The sequence below is a fragment of the Anastrepha obliqua genome, chromosome 1 (genome assembly GCF_027943255.1).
Source record: "Anastrepha obliqua isolate idAnaObli1 chromosome 1, idAnaObli1_1.0, whole genome shotgun sequence".
In the NCBI taxonomy this organism is placed as follows: Eukaryota; Metazoa; Arthropoda; class Insecta; order Diptera; family Tephritidae; genus Anastrepha; species Anastrepha obliqua.
In genome coordinates, this window is record NC_072892.1 from 32,055,287 (window position 1) to 32,071,723 (window position 16,437).

General features: G+C 38.9%; 1 protein-coding gene across 9 annotated transcripts in view; it reads left to right on the plus strand.

Annotated features, from left to right (window-relative positions):
* The first annotated feature begins 10,706 nt into the window (after nucleotides 1-10,706).
* The window catches only part of LOC129236041 (probable multidrug resistance-associated protein lethal(2)03659), a 73,689-nt gene continuing 67,958 nt past the window's right edge, over nucleotides 10,707-16,437 (plus strand). The window contains exons 1-3 of one of the 9 annotated variants that reach the window (XM_054870220.1): nucleotides 10,713-11,212; nucleotides 11,291-11,853; nucleotides 11,978-12,300. The gene's annotated coding sequence lies outside the window, so the exon portion shown is untranslated. Of the gene's footprint in view, nucleotides 11,217-11,290; nucleotides 12,301-16,437 lie in introns of all 9 variants that reach the window. The other 8 variants (XM_054870223.1, XM_054870225.1, XM_054870226.1 and 5 more) reach the window with 8 other exon arrangements.

A 16,437-nucleotide genomic window follows, 5' to 3' on the forward strand; every position in this document is an offset into this window, starting at 1 on the left:
CAGATCCAAGCGTTGTGCCACCAGACGGCTGCACAAACTGCCCTACAACAGTGCACCGCTTACTTTCACCAGCGACGAGGTTCAGGGGGCCATCAAACACATGAAACCATCAAAAGCCATTGGCCCCGACGGACTAAACATGCTGATGCTGAAAAAGCTGGGTCCATTGGGAGTAGAATATCTCACAAAGGTCTTCAACCTGTCTATGGCCACTCTCATCATTCCTGATAAGTGGAAATTAGGGAGAGTGGTCCCACTGCTGAAGCCTGGGAAACCCGCCAACCAAGGGGAGTCTTATCGTCCGATAACTCTCCTTTCCCCAGTAGTGAAGACACTTGAGGCCCTTCTACTCCCACTCCTCACTCAACACCTGACTCCAGCCCCACACCAGCATGGTTTCCGTAGAGTGCACAGTACCACCACGGCACTCACCGTCATAAACACCCAGGTAAACCGCGGCCTTAACCAAAACCGCCCCTGCGAGAGGACTGTCCTAGTAGCGTTGGACCTACAAAAGGCTTTCGACACAGTCAGCCACGCCACGCTACTAGATGACATTTTACAGTCGACACTCCCGCCAGGGCTGAAGAGGTGGACCGCGAACTACCTGAGTGGTCGTCACTCGTCGGTAGTATTTCGAGACCAAACCTCAAAACAAAGAAAAATAAAGCAAGGAGTACCGCAGGGTGGTGTCCTTTCACCCTTGCTTTTTAATTTCTATATTTCGAAACTCCCCCAGACCACCAGAGGGAGTCTCACTGGTCTCATATGCCGACGACTGCACGATAATGGCGTCGGGCAATGACATTGATGGCCTATGCTCAAAAGTAAACGACTACCTCGCCAGCCTTTCTCGCTTCTTCACTGCGAGAAACTTAAAACTTTCTCCCACGAAATCCACGGCGACCCTATTTACCACCTGGACAAAGGAGGTCAAGCTGCCACTTCAGGTTCACGTCGATGATACCCCAATTCCGACGATAAACAACCCCAGAATTTTTGGGAGTCACCTTTGACAGCTTGCTCTCCTTCTCGGCGCACACAACCGCTATTGCAACGAGAGTACAGAATCGCAACAAGGTCCTCAAGTCGCTTGCCGGCAGCACTTGGGGCAAAGACAAAAAAATGTTGCTGTCGACTTTCAAAGCAATAGGCCGACCGGTTCTGAACTATGCCGCGCCTGTCTGGTCGCCTGGAACCAGTGATACGCAGTGGACGAAGCTTCAGACCTGCCAGAATACTGCCATCAGGACCGCGACAGGATGTCTCCTGATGTCCCCTATTCACCACCTACATGACGAGGCGCACATGCTCCCGGTTAAGGAGCATAACAAAATGCTCGGCAAGCAGTTTCTGCTTGGGTGTCACCGTAGGCCTCACCCATGCGGACACCTGCTCGAGCCTGAGCCACCTCCCAGGCACATCAGGAGACACTTCCTCAACTACGTGGACGAGATCCAGGACAAAACGGACAGACCTCTCCAGGATCAGACAGTATACAGACAGGCTATTAACGACATTCATCGGGAGACACTTACCACCTTCCTAAGCTCCCGACCCCCGAATGCCGTTATCGGAGTCCAACCACCACCTATCGCAGACGAAGAGCTCCAGCTTCCTCGAGAGTCCCGCGTAATCTTGGCACAACTACGTTCTGGATATTGTAGCAGGTTAAACTCCTACCTATCCAGAATCGACCCCGACATACTAAACATATGTCCTGCATGTGAAGGTACCCCGCACGACACTAACCACCTCTTCACATGCCCCATCAAACCCACTCATCTAACACCGCTCTCCCTCTGGACCCAACCCGTCGAAACTGCCAGTTTCCTGGGCCTACCGTTAGATGAGCTAGACGAAGACGACCGGTAATTTACACTACACTGACAGGGCGAAGATACTGCTACAACAACAACAACAAGGGAAAATCGAGTTTAATTCAGTGTTTGCATTTACTACTTCAGAGCAGCAGTAGTACAAAGATTACAGAAACTTCAGACTCAGGCACAGTAGACAATGTGATAGGAAAACAAACTTAGAGGATCCCTTTAATCGATTACTAGATACTTCTGATCCATTACTGTCTAGTATGAACAGGTTGTCTAGAGCTAATAACAGAAGACGTTTACCACTTTTAGCAGAAGTTAAACAGTTACTTTTGTTAGATACTCAAAATATGGAAAATGATCATAGCAGTGCCAGTGCAAATGAAGACGAATATGAATCGGAAGATGAAACAGAGGCCGAACGCGATCATGAAATGATTGCGTCTAATGACGTTCACAAACTTCTAGATGAACTTGAACTATCAGAAGAAGAAACTTCTGATTCTGAATAAATTGAGCTTAAATGCAGATTCAAAAATTAAGTCAAATTAAAAAAAAATTAAAAATTACAAAAATTACAACAAAAAAAAAATTAAAAATTACAAAAAAAAATTAAAAATTACAAAAATTACAAAAATTACAAAAAAAATTAAAAATTACAAAAATTACAAAAAAAAATTAAAAATTACAAAAATTACAAAAAAAAAAAATAAAAATTACAAAAAAAAAATTGGGATACTATATTAAATCGTACTAGAATCCTCCTCACGGTGTATCCTGGGTGTATGAGTACAGCTAATTCTAGACGTATTTTCTTTGTTCTAAACCCCTAGATTCTGAGTTTGAAGCAAAAATACGGATTTTTTAAAATTCATGTCCGCCATTTTGGATCCGCCATTTTGAATTTCTCAAAGTTGACATTATATTCGCATTCATAGAGTTAAAAAACTATAATAAACGTGGTTTTAATCGGTTTTATGGCCTTTTCCTAAGAAAAAAGAGTTTTGGCCACTCACTCGGGTCTTCTGGCCCAGTGTGGATTGCGCGAAATACAGATAGCCCTTGAATAACCTTCTTCGAGTGTATGCCACTACTTTTACAAACTCTCGTCTCCGAATGCCGTAATCGGAGTCCAAATAGTACCTATTGCATACGAAGAGCTTCAGCTGTCTCGTGATATCCGGGCTCTGATCCCACACCGTCAAAATTGTTCGCTTCGTAGGACTGCCGTTAAATGATATTGAGGACGACTCCAAAAGTCTTATCAATCTAAGCAGGATTTTGTAAGCTGAACAAAAAAGTTTGTCTATGTATAGTTTAATGGTGAATATACAGTTAAACTTTCAAGTCCATTGGTCAAAAATTTTCAGTTATTAGTACGGACAACTTGAAAAATGTAGTTACGGGAAGAAATCTTTAAAACTGCGGTACGGTTCTCATGGGAATGAGAAAAATTAAGATATAAGTAATTTTAGATGACATTTTTAAGGCATTAGGACATCTTTCAAGATTACTTATTCCAATTAAAAAACTTTTAAATTTCTATAGTGGCCTAAATCTTAGTCGCTAGAGACTAGTGATACGAAGGGTGCCTTTTATATGTCGAGATTAGAGAACAAAAATAAATTTTAATCATCGAAAATCACTTTATTGTTTTTCAAAATATTCTCCATGAAGATCTATACACTTTTGCATGCGTTTGAACCAATTGTCGAAGCACTTTTGCCACTCTGAATGACGTACCTCCAAAACATGTATTCTGAATGCCGCAACCGCTTCTTCAGGTGTCGAAACACGTTGACCTCTCAGTTTGTTTTTTACGTACGGGAATAAAAATAAGTGATTCGGTGCCAAGTCAGGCCTATACGGCGGATGATCCATTAATTCGATGTTTTGGGTGCTCAAAAATGCAGTTGTTTGAGCCGATGTGTGTGAGCTCGCATTGTCCTGGTGAAGAGTGATCCGTCTTTGGCGATTGGTTTTCCTAATTTCTTGGAAGACAACTGGCAAACAAATGGTTGTGTACCACTCAGAATTTACTGTTCTGCGTTGTTCTAGTGGTACGGTTGCGACATGTCCAGTTTTTCCAAAAAAAAAGGCGACCATTTGCTTGGAAAAGCTTCGTGCGCGAACAAATTTTGTTGGATTTGGCTCATCTTGAAACCCCCATACAGTCGACTGTTGTTTACTTTCGGGCTCATACGCGTAAATCCATGATTCATCACCTGTCACGATGTCATAGACGTGTTTCGAAGCCCCGCGATCGTATTTTTTGAGCATTTCCTTCGACCAGTCGACACGAGTCTTTTTTTGAGCGATTGACAAATTGTGTGGGACCCAACGCGAACAAATTTTTTTTATAGTCAAACTAGCAAACCCGGCCCCCTTCGCTGGGCACACTAAAATAGAATAGATATGGTTTAGAACAGAAAATATATGGTTTTCATATTATTTATTTCTTTATTCTTTATTCAAGCGCTTTGGCATAAACAATATTTTTTGTTTTTCTTTTTGTTTTTGAGTAAATATAAAATATATATAAAATATAAATTGAAAACAGGAAAAAAGAAGATTGTTTTTAAATTTCAAATCAACGCATATGAATAACTAAGAAACAATCGTATTTTTTCCTGATCATCCATGAATTTTTCGTTTCAATTTATATGTTTTATTAAGCATTGGAGCTTTTTTAACCATTATCCATTTATATTTTTCAAAAAAAAAAAACGAAAAAAATTTCATTCACACATAATTTCATTCGGATTTCACATTAAATTCTCAAATTTCGTAAGAAGTTATTCACTGTTCCAAAATCCACTCCAAAAAAATTCACAAACAATTTTTACATATTGCACTTACGTTTTTTCCTTATGGCATCCAAATCAGAAAGAAATATTGACACATTGTAACTCACACTGTCAATTTGACAGTTCAGTTCCGCCCCAAGCGTTAAAAAAGTAAGCGATATTATGGCTGGTTCAAAAGAACGCTTTACCCGTTGCCAGTGCTCCGAATTACAACCAAACTTTACGAAACCCATTTTCAATACTTACTTAACAATGTGCATAAGTTTGGTTTAATTCGGTGCAAAGACACGGCGGGTCCACGTTTTGGCATATATTTCGAGACCCTAGTCATCAATAGGTAGGAAAATTAACCCGTATTAAAGCACTTATCAACAGCTTTCATTTGATACCCATATTGTACATACTATACACAACCAAAGGTTACCCGGGTCCACGTTTTGACATATATCTCGAGACCCCAGTCACGGAGCGGCATGAAAAATACTCTGTACTAAAGCATTCACCAACAGCTTCAATTTGATATCCATATTGTACAAACACATTCTAGGCTCCACGTTTTGGTCTCTACCTCGAGACCCTAGTCACGGAGCGGCATGAAAAATACTCTGAACTAAAGCATTCACCAACAGCTTCCATTTGATACCCATATTGTACATACACGTCCGAAGGTTACCCGGGTCCACGTTTTGACCTATATCTTTATTCGAATTTTTCTCACCTTTTAAACCTTCCCTAGACCTCCACGAATAATTCAAGACCAAGATAAGGTAAATCCGTTCAGCCGTTCTCGAGTTTTAGCGAGACTAACGAACAGCAATTCATTTATATATATATAGATGTTTATGCAATATTGAATGTATGCTGGTCCCACTAATGCCTAAGATTGTCTCAATCTCACGATAGGTCACATGACGATCTTGCAATATCAGTTCGCGCACAGCATCAATGGTTTTCGGAACAACAACTGATTTTGGACGACCTTCACGAAATTCGTCGTGGAGTGAACTACGACCACGATTGAATTCACCATACCATCGATAAACACTGGCCCTTGATGGAGCTTCATCGCCAAAAAATGAATTAAGTTCATCCATGCAATGTTGCTGAGTTAATCCAAGTCGAAAGTTGTAAAAAATAATCGCACGAAAATGTTTACGATTTAATTCCATTTTTGGACCTAGATGAATCTTTTAAGTTACTGTAAACAACACAAATAGCGCTGGTATTTCAAAACGTTCTGAGTACGTAAAAAATATCAAACTTTGCGATACAGCTGTCAGTTGCCAGATTGCAACACCAGGGTTGCCAAATCCCGACATATAAAAGGCACCCCTCGTACTCAGTGTACGAAGAGCTGCAAAAAAAAAGACAGACCTGCCAAAATACTGCACTGAGGACGGCAATGAGAAGCTTCCTGATGTCCCTGATACATTACCTGCGCAGTGAAGCATTTATGTGTCGTGTCAAGAAGCATAAAATTATGCTCAGCAGTAGTTCCTGCTCCCGTGTTACCGTATTAACCTTCCCTATGGAGAAGGATGAGATATCTCGGATGGCTGGGGCCGGAAGAAAGGCACATACGTTAAGCTCTATCTTAGGTTTATTAAGGGAACTGGGTTTGGATGTGGTATTTACTATGATGAGTAGATGGTACAAAAAACCACGAAGTCGATCATTCATTCATTTATTCAACCCACTCTGTAGGCGTTTACAGGAGTCTGAGCCACCTATAAGGTACATCAGAAGGCATATATGTACATCACCTAAATGTGGAGATACAGAACTACATACGACAACCACTTGACCCCAACCACCAGCGGGAGTTTCCCTGATCTCATACGCTGACGATTGCACGATAATGGCGTCGGGCAACGACATCGATGGCCTGTGTTCCAAAGTGAACAACTACCTCACAGACCTTTCTCGCTTTTTCACTGCGAGGAATCTCCAACTTTCCCCCACCAAGTCCACGGCGACCCCTTTCACCACCTGGACAAAGGAGGTCAAGCTGGCCCTTAAGGTAAAAGTCGACGACACACCAATTCCGACTGTAAATAACCCCAAAATTTTGGGTGTAACCTTTGACAGCTTGCTCTCCTTCTCTGCGCATACAACCGCAATTGCCACAAAACTCCAAAATCGCAACAAGGTCCTCAAATCGCTGGCCGGCAGCACTTGGGGCAAAGACAAAGAACTGTTGCTTTCGACATTTAAGGTAATTGGCCGGCCGGTTCTAAACTATGCTGCGCCTGTCTGGTCGCCTGGAACTAGTGATTCGCAGTGGACAAAGCTACAGACATGTCAAAATACCGCCATTCGGACAGCGACCGGGTCACCCATCCAACCGCTACACAACGAGGCACAAATGCTCCCAGTAGCGGAGCACAACAAACTGCTCAGCAAGCAGTTCCTGCTGGGATGTTACCGCAGGTTTCACCCCTGCAGACACCTGCTTGAGCCTGAGCCGCCTCCCAGGCACGTCAGGAGACACCTCCTAGACTACGCTGACGAAATCCAGGACAAAACTGACCGAAACCTACTGGACCGGACAGTATTTAGACAGTCAATAAACGACATTCACCGGGAGACCGTTACCATTTTAATGAACTCCCGTCCTGTGAATGCCAAAATCGGAGTCCAACCACCACCTATCGCAGATGAAGAGCTCCAGCTTCCCCGTGAGACTCGTGTAACATTGGCACAATTACGTTCTGGATACTGTAGCAGGTTAAACTCCTACATATCCAGAATCGACCCCGACATACCAAACACATGTCCGGCATGTGAAGGTACCCCGCACGACACTAACCACCTCTTCACATGCCCCCTCAAACCGACTCATCTAACTCCCCTCTCCCTCTGGACCCAACCTGTCGAAACAGCATGTTTCCTGGGCCTACCCCTAGATGAGCTAGACGAAGATGACCGGTGATATGCCTACACTGACAGGGCTACCTATGCTGTTAAAACAACAACAACAACAACCACTTGACCTTCCAGTATACAGACATATAAATAAACTCTCGCTCTCCGAACGGCATACGCGAAGTCAAATCAGTTCATTGTAGACCAAGACCTTCAGCTGCTTCGTAAAACCGGCGTAACTCTGGCGCAATTACGTTCCAGGTACATATTATAGCAGGTGGCGTGATCGTGATGTTTCTCCCCAAATGGATGAACCGGAACCGAATGGCGGATGCATTTTTATAAGACGCTTTTTAGGGCAGAGGTTTGCCGTTGACTGCCGAAGGTCCATCGCTATGAGAAAACAATTCTTTTATCATTTGGTGTTTCATGTCCGGAGATTCGAATTTGAATGGTAGTCACGCCCCTCCCCATTTGGGCTCTGATAGCCACCTAAAAACATTCAAACTTCTACTTATCCAGATTCGATGCTGAAAAACATATATTGTATAATATTTATATATGTATATGTCCGACATGTGAGGGTATCCCGTATGACACTAACCACTTATTCATATATCATCTTAACACCTTGCCTAAACCTTCTCAACACGTTAGGGAACCTCAACATAATAACACTAGGCTGGATTCCGGGACATGAAGGACATGAGGGAAATGAAATGGCTGATGACCTTGCAAGACAAGGAGCAAATATGCAACTTACTGGTCCTGAGCCTTTTTGTGGACTCACAAAAGGCCACATTAATGAATTCCTTAGGAAATGGGAAGAAAGAAAATTTGCTGTACACTGGCTAAACTGTGCCTGTCAGCGTGAAGCCAAACTATTCTTAAGTCCCAACAAAGAAATATCTGACAAGCTTCTCTCACTAAGCAGAGTAGATCTCCGTCTTTTAACAGGATATCTTACAGGTCACTGCAGCCTGAGGTATCATTTAAATAATATTGATCTATCTGAGATCAATGTCTGCCGCTTTTGCGAAATGGACATAGAAAGCTTAGAACATGTGCTTTGCGAATGTCCTGCGTTGGGCAGACAGAGACTTCATCACCTTGGTGGTATCGTAGTATCTCCATGCAATCTTTGGAACAACAAACCCAAAATTGTGCTAAAATTTTTAAAAAGCCTAAAACTCTAGGGTTACAAAAATAGGCCTTTCACAATAGATCAGCTCTGGTCGCAGTGCGTAATGGCCTTCTAATAATAATAATAATAATCATCTTAACACCCCCCTCTCTCTGGATTCACTGCATCGACACTATGTTTTCTTTATGTTTTCTGGCCCTACCGATGGATGAGATTGATGACAACGAGAGATCGATGCATTTACTGCGATTTACAGGACTTTGTACACTGATAGAACCACAATAACAACAACAGCGACTGGAAGAGCTTATTGCGGTTTCGGACTTTAGTGGTGATGACGGTTGCATGCGTCGATAATAAGAACAAACTATCGAAGGGGAGTCCGCGTGGGGTCATTTGCACTAACAACTTTGAAAAGGGTAAAACGATCGCTCAGAACAATGCGCCTACCTACAAGTCTGCAGTAGCAATGTCAATATCGAATGAAATATCCGTATAGCCGTTTTTCCGCAGCTCATTTCCCTTATCACTGATTGTAACAAAAATGACTCGACAGCAGGAGATGTGGGTCGAATGAATAGGTTATCTGTGGAAGAAACATTTGAAAACGTTTTATTACTTGGGGGTATCAAAAACTTTAGAAATTTTGACTGACGTGTATCTTCCTAAAAGCAGAGTATGTTGAGTGAATGAACGAAAGAAATGAGGTTTGTTCATCGACGTCATGGTCTTTCGTGTCCTCCACTCATCGCCGTACCTCATCCGAACCCAGTTGCCTTAGTAAACCTAAGGGGTTAAGGGTGGTCATAGGCCCGAAAAAATGATGATTTTCAATTAGTTTTTTTTGCTAGTCAATTGTTTTATTTTACAAAAATAAAAACATAGCATTAATACATCATTTTTCGAGTTGACTTTAGCAAATTTTCAAAAAAAAAAAAAAACTAATAATTGTAAAAGTTATCGCTGTTTGTGTGGCGCTCGTTTCTCCGGACCCTTGTGGTGTTGTTGTTGTTGTTTTAACAGCATAGGTAGCCCTGTCAGTGTAGGCATATCATCGGTCGTCTTCGTCTAGCTCATCTAGGGGTAGGCCCAGGAAACAAGCTGTTTCGACAGGTTGGGTCCAGAGGGAGAGGGGTGTTAGATGACCCAGATATATCTCGTCCTTCCTCCTGCTATTGCATCTCATTCGAGAAGAAGGTGTGCTGGAGTTTCGGAAAGCACAGGAGTCACTCTCACTTTGTCCTTAGGGAGGGTTCTGAGTTGCCATATGCTCTTTTGATTTAACCCCCCAGCAAGTACCTTCACTTGGCGCCAGCTCACGGCTTTTTCTTTTAGGTCTTCGCTTCTAAGGTTTTCCTTGATGCTGTCTTGTCCCATAGCAAGGAAGGCCTCGGGTGCTATTTATAACGAAGTGGGAGCTTCCCTAGCTAATATATCCGCAAGTTCGCTCCCAGTTACCACCCCTGTGTCTTGGGACCCACATGAGCCGTGTGAAATTGGGCATTTCTAGCTAATTCAATTTCGCGATGCATTCACGGACTAATGAGAACTTAACTTCAAAGGATGACAACGGGTTGAATGTCATTCCCATGGCAGCCGGTTACCAGAATGACTTGGGTTTTTCCCGACCAAGGGTTGCCGCCCCTTTGAGGTAGCCCTGTCTAGTGTATCGTACCCCGTACAAGCTTGAATGTTGCGTGATTGTCTCTCAGAATGGCATTTCGCTTATTCCGGAGTATGTTGAAAAATAAAACTTTTTTTTTTGAATAGAGTGCTTTATTTGAATTTTAAGGTGAAACACGCGCATATGCGGATATTCTGTAAGTTACCTCAACTTTTGCTTCTATGAACTCATGTATCCTCGTATGTATGTAAACATATAATTAGAAAATAAAACAAATAAAATATAGCAAATCATTTTCACACTTTCGCCAATCATACACCACTGTGCATTGGATCACACTGGCTCTACAGTTGTTTCCGCTGATGGAACTATGTACCTACCGGCAATGGGGCTGCTTCGTTTTCGGTTAGACGAGTATTTCTCTTTCAGTATTCTCTGTGTGTGGCTGCCGGCAGCATGTGTACGCGGTAAAATTCGAAAAACTGCTAAAATAAGAATAGCACAGTTACGTACCTATGTATGTCTTTGATTACTTGCATTATTTTTTGTGCTGCTTTGGTGCATGCAAAATTTTGTGCAAAGAACCCTCACACATACATATGGCATTTATGTGCATGCGAGTGGTGTAAAAATTTTAGTGATTACGGAAGGGGAAACGGAAATAATGAGGCAGCACGAGTTTAGTTTAATTTTTGACAGTTATTGATGTATCATGAAGTAAATATATAACAAATTCGAACAAATAACGGCGACTCTTTTCACTTAACACACATATGTATGTATTAATGTATGCATGTGTATGCGTAAATACCAATACTCGTGGGAGTACATAACAGTTGCCGGGTCGGTTGCCAAAAGCAATTTCCATTGTGCCGTCAGTGGTTCTCGGTCTGCGCCTTCGGTCTGTGCCTTCTAAATAACTGTGGCGCATCGTGCGTGCTATGTATGTATGTACATACAGCCTTGTATATGAACCTACATACGTAACACGCAAATATGACATTATCATTTGTATTTGCAGAAAACTGTAAAGTTCAATAAAATGCATTCATTGTATAACAAGTAACACAATTGATTGAGCAAAGCGAAATTACAATATATAGAGAAGCTGAAGGAAAATCGCTAAAATTAGAGTAAGACTAAATAATTCTGCTACTGCAGATTTGTGCTATAATACAATTTGAAATTGGCCGAACTACGGTTGCTACTCGCACATAATGTATTAAGGGGATACTAAGTTGCGCATATGTTGTTGTTCTGTGGTTTTCTTTTGTGGAAAATTGTGTTAAAGTGTTTTACCCAGCCAAGGCCATAGTGATATTTTGGGAGTCTGAAGTAATTTTCGATTTATGCAAATGCAAAAAATTACCGCAAATGGAAATCTAAAAGCCGCTATCAACACCAGTGTCAGCATAAAATAAGTCGAATCAGTGAATATAATTTGAATATATTTTATCTACATACAAATAATGCGTATGTATGTATGTATGTATAGATAAATGCATAGTAGCAATATTGGCGTTCTTGTTAGACTCGGCCGCTCTTCTTTAATGCTTCCACATATTTTATAGCCGGTAGTGTCAGGTAAGAAAAGGTTGCTTGGTAAAGTAGGGTGTGGTGAGCTGAGGACAGCTGGCAGAACACGGCATATAAGAGTAACAAAACAAAATCTTCACACACATACATACCTATGTATACATCTGTTTAGTGTAGGGGCGCGACTGTGAAAGCGAAAGCCCAACGAAAATCCAAAGAATAATATGCTAGAGCTCGAATTTATGTAGAGTTCAAAGTGAGCAAAGTGTTGATTGCAAAGAAAATAATATTAGCGAAAAATAAAAAAAGTGTTTACTCATAAGTGATTGCAAATTAATTGGAAAAGTGTTAGCCATACAAAAACTTCAACTGCGTGTAATTGAATTAATGTAAGAAGAAGCGGAGTAGTGAACGAGCTTGCCAACAACAGAATTAAGTGCAGGAGGAGTGCGACAAATTAGCGAATAGAAGTAGCTTAAATAAAATATAAAATAGGTAAATATGTATGTTAGTAAATGGTTACAGTTATATTTAAGTAATAGACGTCAAACAGGCGTTCAATTGCTTTGAATTACTTTAATTCATTGGACTCGTATTTAATATTACATAAATGCATTGCATATTTGCTTTATACATACTTATATACCTACATACATGTGCACATAAAAACACATTTTTCTTATTATATTATTTATTCTTTTCTTATACATAAATGTGTACACACATACAGTATCGGACGAAACATTTGCAACTAAAATGTGGGCAATGAAAACTTTCGATTGCTCAGCCGTTATTTGTTTGGAACCCGTTAATTTCACTTTATTTGTAATAAAAGATGTTGATTTACGTAAATAAAACAAATTTATTCAAATTCAACAGTCCATATCTTAAATTTAAAAATCAAATGTGTCCAACACCTGTATCTAATAAGACAAAACAATTGCAACTAAAGGAAATCAGTAAACTATTTTAATTAAACTTAGTATTTCGTGGGAAAACCATTGCTCTGAATAACAGCTCTGCATCGTCTCGGAATTGAAGCTATCAAATTGTCAACTATCGTTTGTGGTATATTTCTCCATGCCTCCAGGACTCTTTGGAAAAATTGGTCAGTATTTGCCACATTAGTCCGATCAATTCTCTTTTTTACTATTTCCCATAGGTTTTCTATGGGGTTAAGATCTTGGGATTGTTGGGGCCACTCCATTATGCCCACTTTATTTCTCTGGAACCATGATTTCAGGACCTGCGCCGTATGCTTCGGGTCATTATCCTGTTGGAAGACCCACTTCAAGGGCATTTCCCACTCAGCATGTGGCAGCATTACCGATTCCATAATGCCCCTGTAAACGTACTAGTCCATTATGCCCATAATACGATGGAGTGGTCCCAAACCAGCAGCAGAAAAGCATCCCCAGACCATAATGTAAGCACTATGCTTAACAGTCTTTACACAGTATGATTTTTGAAGACGCTTGTTACGTGGGCGTCGAACGCAGGATACGCCATCACTTCCAACCAAATAAAATTTGGATTCGTCGCTGAAAAGAACAGCTTTCCACTTGCTTAATGGCCAATCTATGTGATCTATGTGATAATAAGCGGCTTCTTTGCTGGTCGGTACGTCCGTAAATCAGCTTCAGCCAGGCGACGACTGGCAGTTTTTGAGCTGATTGGTAACCCAAGCTCCTTTACCAATTAGGGGCACTTCTAAATGGATATTTTTTTACCTCTCTCGCGATCAGTTTGTCAGCTCTTTCATCCGTTTTTCTTGGTCGGCCTCCTCGATGCACCACCGCGATAGTTTTGTTTTTTATAAAGTTCGCAATAATTCGAGAAATTGATGACTTATGAATATTATATTTTATGGATATATCTTTCTGGGTCATTCCTTTGTTATATTCATCTACAACACGCGCGCGTAATACTTCACCGAACTTATTTCGAGCCATTACTTCATTTAACTCAACTTTACAAAAAAATTGTGTTATCGCCACAAATTCGCACAAAACTGATGTTCACAAATTGACACGATTAAACTAAACTCAGAACAGTTAGAAAACAAAACCAAGCTCAAGCATTTTTACCGTTATATAGCTAAGCTCACAAGGTTGCAATTGTTTTGTCGCTCATAGTTGCCAGATAATTTAATTTTTTTTTTTTAAATACAGCTACAAAAAGGAAAGGATCTTGAAAAGATTTTTTGGAAAATATTACTCAGATGCTCTAGTATCCATAGCGTGAAATTGAATTGCAATTGAGTAAAGAATGACATTATGATAAAAAATAAATTGAAGGCTACATTGCAGTTGTAAATGTTTTGTCCGATACTGTATATACATACATGTGTTTTGTAATTTCAGACTCTGATTAGGGATGGTCAGGGTGTGTGCCATGGTATGAGGTTAATTGGAAGTGCAAATGGCTTGCTCGTAGAGAGACCTGTGAAAAGTGAATGCATGCATGCAAGAGTGTGACACGTTCTTTTTGCACTGTTAGTTATTAAATATTAAAAATAAATTTAAAAAAAAAAAATACATTAAATAAATTAAATTCTTCCTAACGAACAGCGGACGATGGAGTGGGCTGTTTCGCTCCGAGTCCAAAGTTCTAAAAATGCTGGTTAATTTGTGCTTAGAAGTGAATTGGTTAGGAAGTTGAATTTTGTGGAGATGTTGTTTTTGTAGGAATTCACTAAGTCCTGCCAGTGCAGGTGTAGTCACCGATCGTCAACGTCTAACTCATTTAACAGTAGGCCCAGGAAACATGCTCTTTCAGCAGGTTGGGCGCAGAGGGAGGGTTTTTTGACTAAAACTATAGAAACTATGTATGTCATGCATAACCTAGAAAAACAGTTCCTGAAATAAAGTTTTTAGTTAACACGTTCGCGGACACTAAAAATTTCAGGGAGCTGCAAAAATAGACAGGCAATTACCTTCTACGGTATCAATAAAACGGTCCGCGGATGACATATGGCAAAAATAAATTTTTTGTTTTTTGGTAGGACTGTTATAAGCTTACATGGCAAATTTGGCATTGCATTGTTGGAATAACAAAATTTCAAACAAATTCTTTGAATTTCCATCGTTAAATTCGAAGAACACACTCGAGCTTGACTTGTTTACAGTAGCACAGAAAACAAACTATGTGACATATCACGCTGAAATTTGCCATGTAAGTTTATAACAGTCCTACCAAAAAATAAAAAAATTATTTTTGCCATATGTCATCAGCGGACCGTTTTATTGATACCGTCTCGTTCATATTTGAGTAGAAGGTATATTTGAAACTAGTTGTAATATCCAAAATCTGATTATACATATATTATAAGAGTAGTCAGAACATCGCATTTTAACTATTATATGAAAGTACTTAATAAATCAAGTGGCCACTGCTTTGAAATGTATATTAACTACAAAAACTTAAGGTTACATGAAATTAAATGAATAAAACTTGGCTTTAAAATTTGAATGCTGTAGCATTTACGTCATTTTGCATCACTATAAAAATGAATGCTATAGCATTCACGTCAGCGAACGTGTTAAGAAATCTTCCTACAAATATTTCCAGCGCAAAAAAAAAAAAATAGTTTTGTTATTATAACATTTTTTAATCAAAAAATTTAAATTATAAATTTAATTTAAAATTCTTCATATTTTTCACTGCAGATTGAAGTACGTTTCTGAATTTTTATTTTCGATTTTATATTTTTTATTTTTGATTATATATTTTTTATTTATGTTTTATATATAACAAAACTTTACCAAAAATGTTTGCATACTCAGTTTCCGAAAGTTGTATTGCTAGGGTTATATTATGAGAAATAAAAAACAAAACTCTTTAAATGTTCATTATTCTTAAGCAAAATAATTAAAAAAAATAAACATTATTATAATGATAATTAATGGGATATTATTTTCAAAAAATAATAATTTAATTTATTTAAACTTAAAAGAAAAACTCCTAAAAAACAAAACTAAGGTGTAACTTTTACAAGTAAATCTTGTTTTAGTTTATATTATTTTTAATAGATTTTTAAACTTAATTTACTTGAAATTTATTTTCCATTCCCAAGATATTTGTTTCGCCTACTGTATCTAATTTTATATGTATTTTATATAATGAAAAATTAATTAAGTAATAATCAAAATGTAATAGTACTCGCCACAAGTCGAACACGTAATTATGTAATAATCAAAATATAATCAAAGTACTTTTCGGTTATTTTTGTTATTTTGTTACTTGTTACTTTGTTTTAATTGCAAATAATTATGCCTTTTTTATTTTGTTTATTTTTGATTAAACATTTCTATTTATTTTTGATTTTTAACCCTTAGAATACTAAAAGTAATTTAATTTAATTAAATTTAATTTGTTTTAATTGCAAATAATTATGCCTTTTTTATTTTGTTTATTTTTGATAAAACATTTCTATTTATTTTTGATTTTTAACCCTTAGAATACTAAAAGTAATTTAATTTAATTAAATTTAATTTAAGTAAATTTAATGCATGAATGAAATTTAATTTAAGTAAATTTAATTAATTTCTCCTAAGAAGTAAATAAAAAATATTCATAGTGCTTGAGTAATAAAATCAAATATTTTTTAATTTCGAGAAGAAGAAAAAGAAA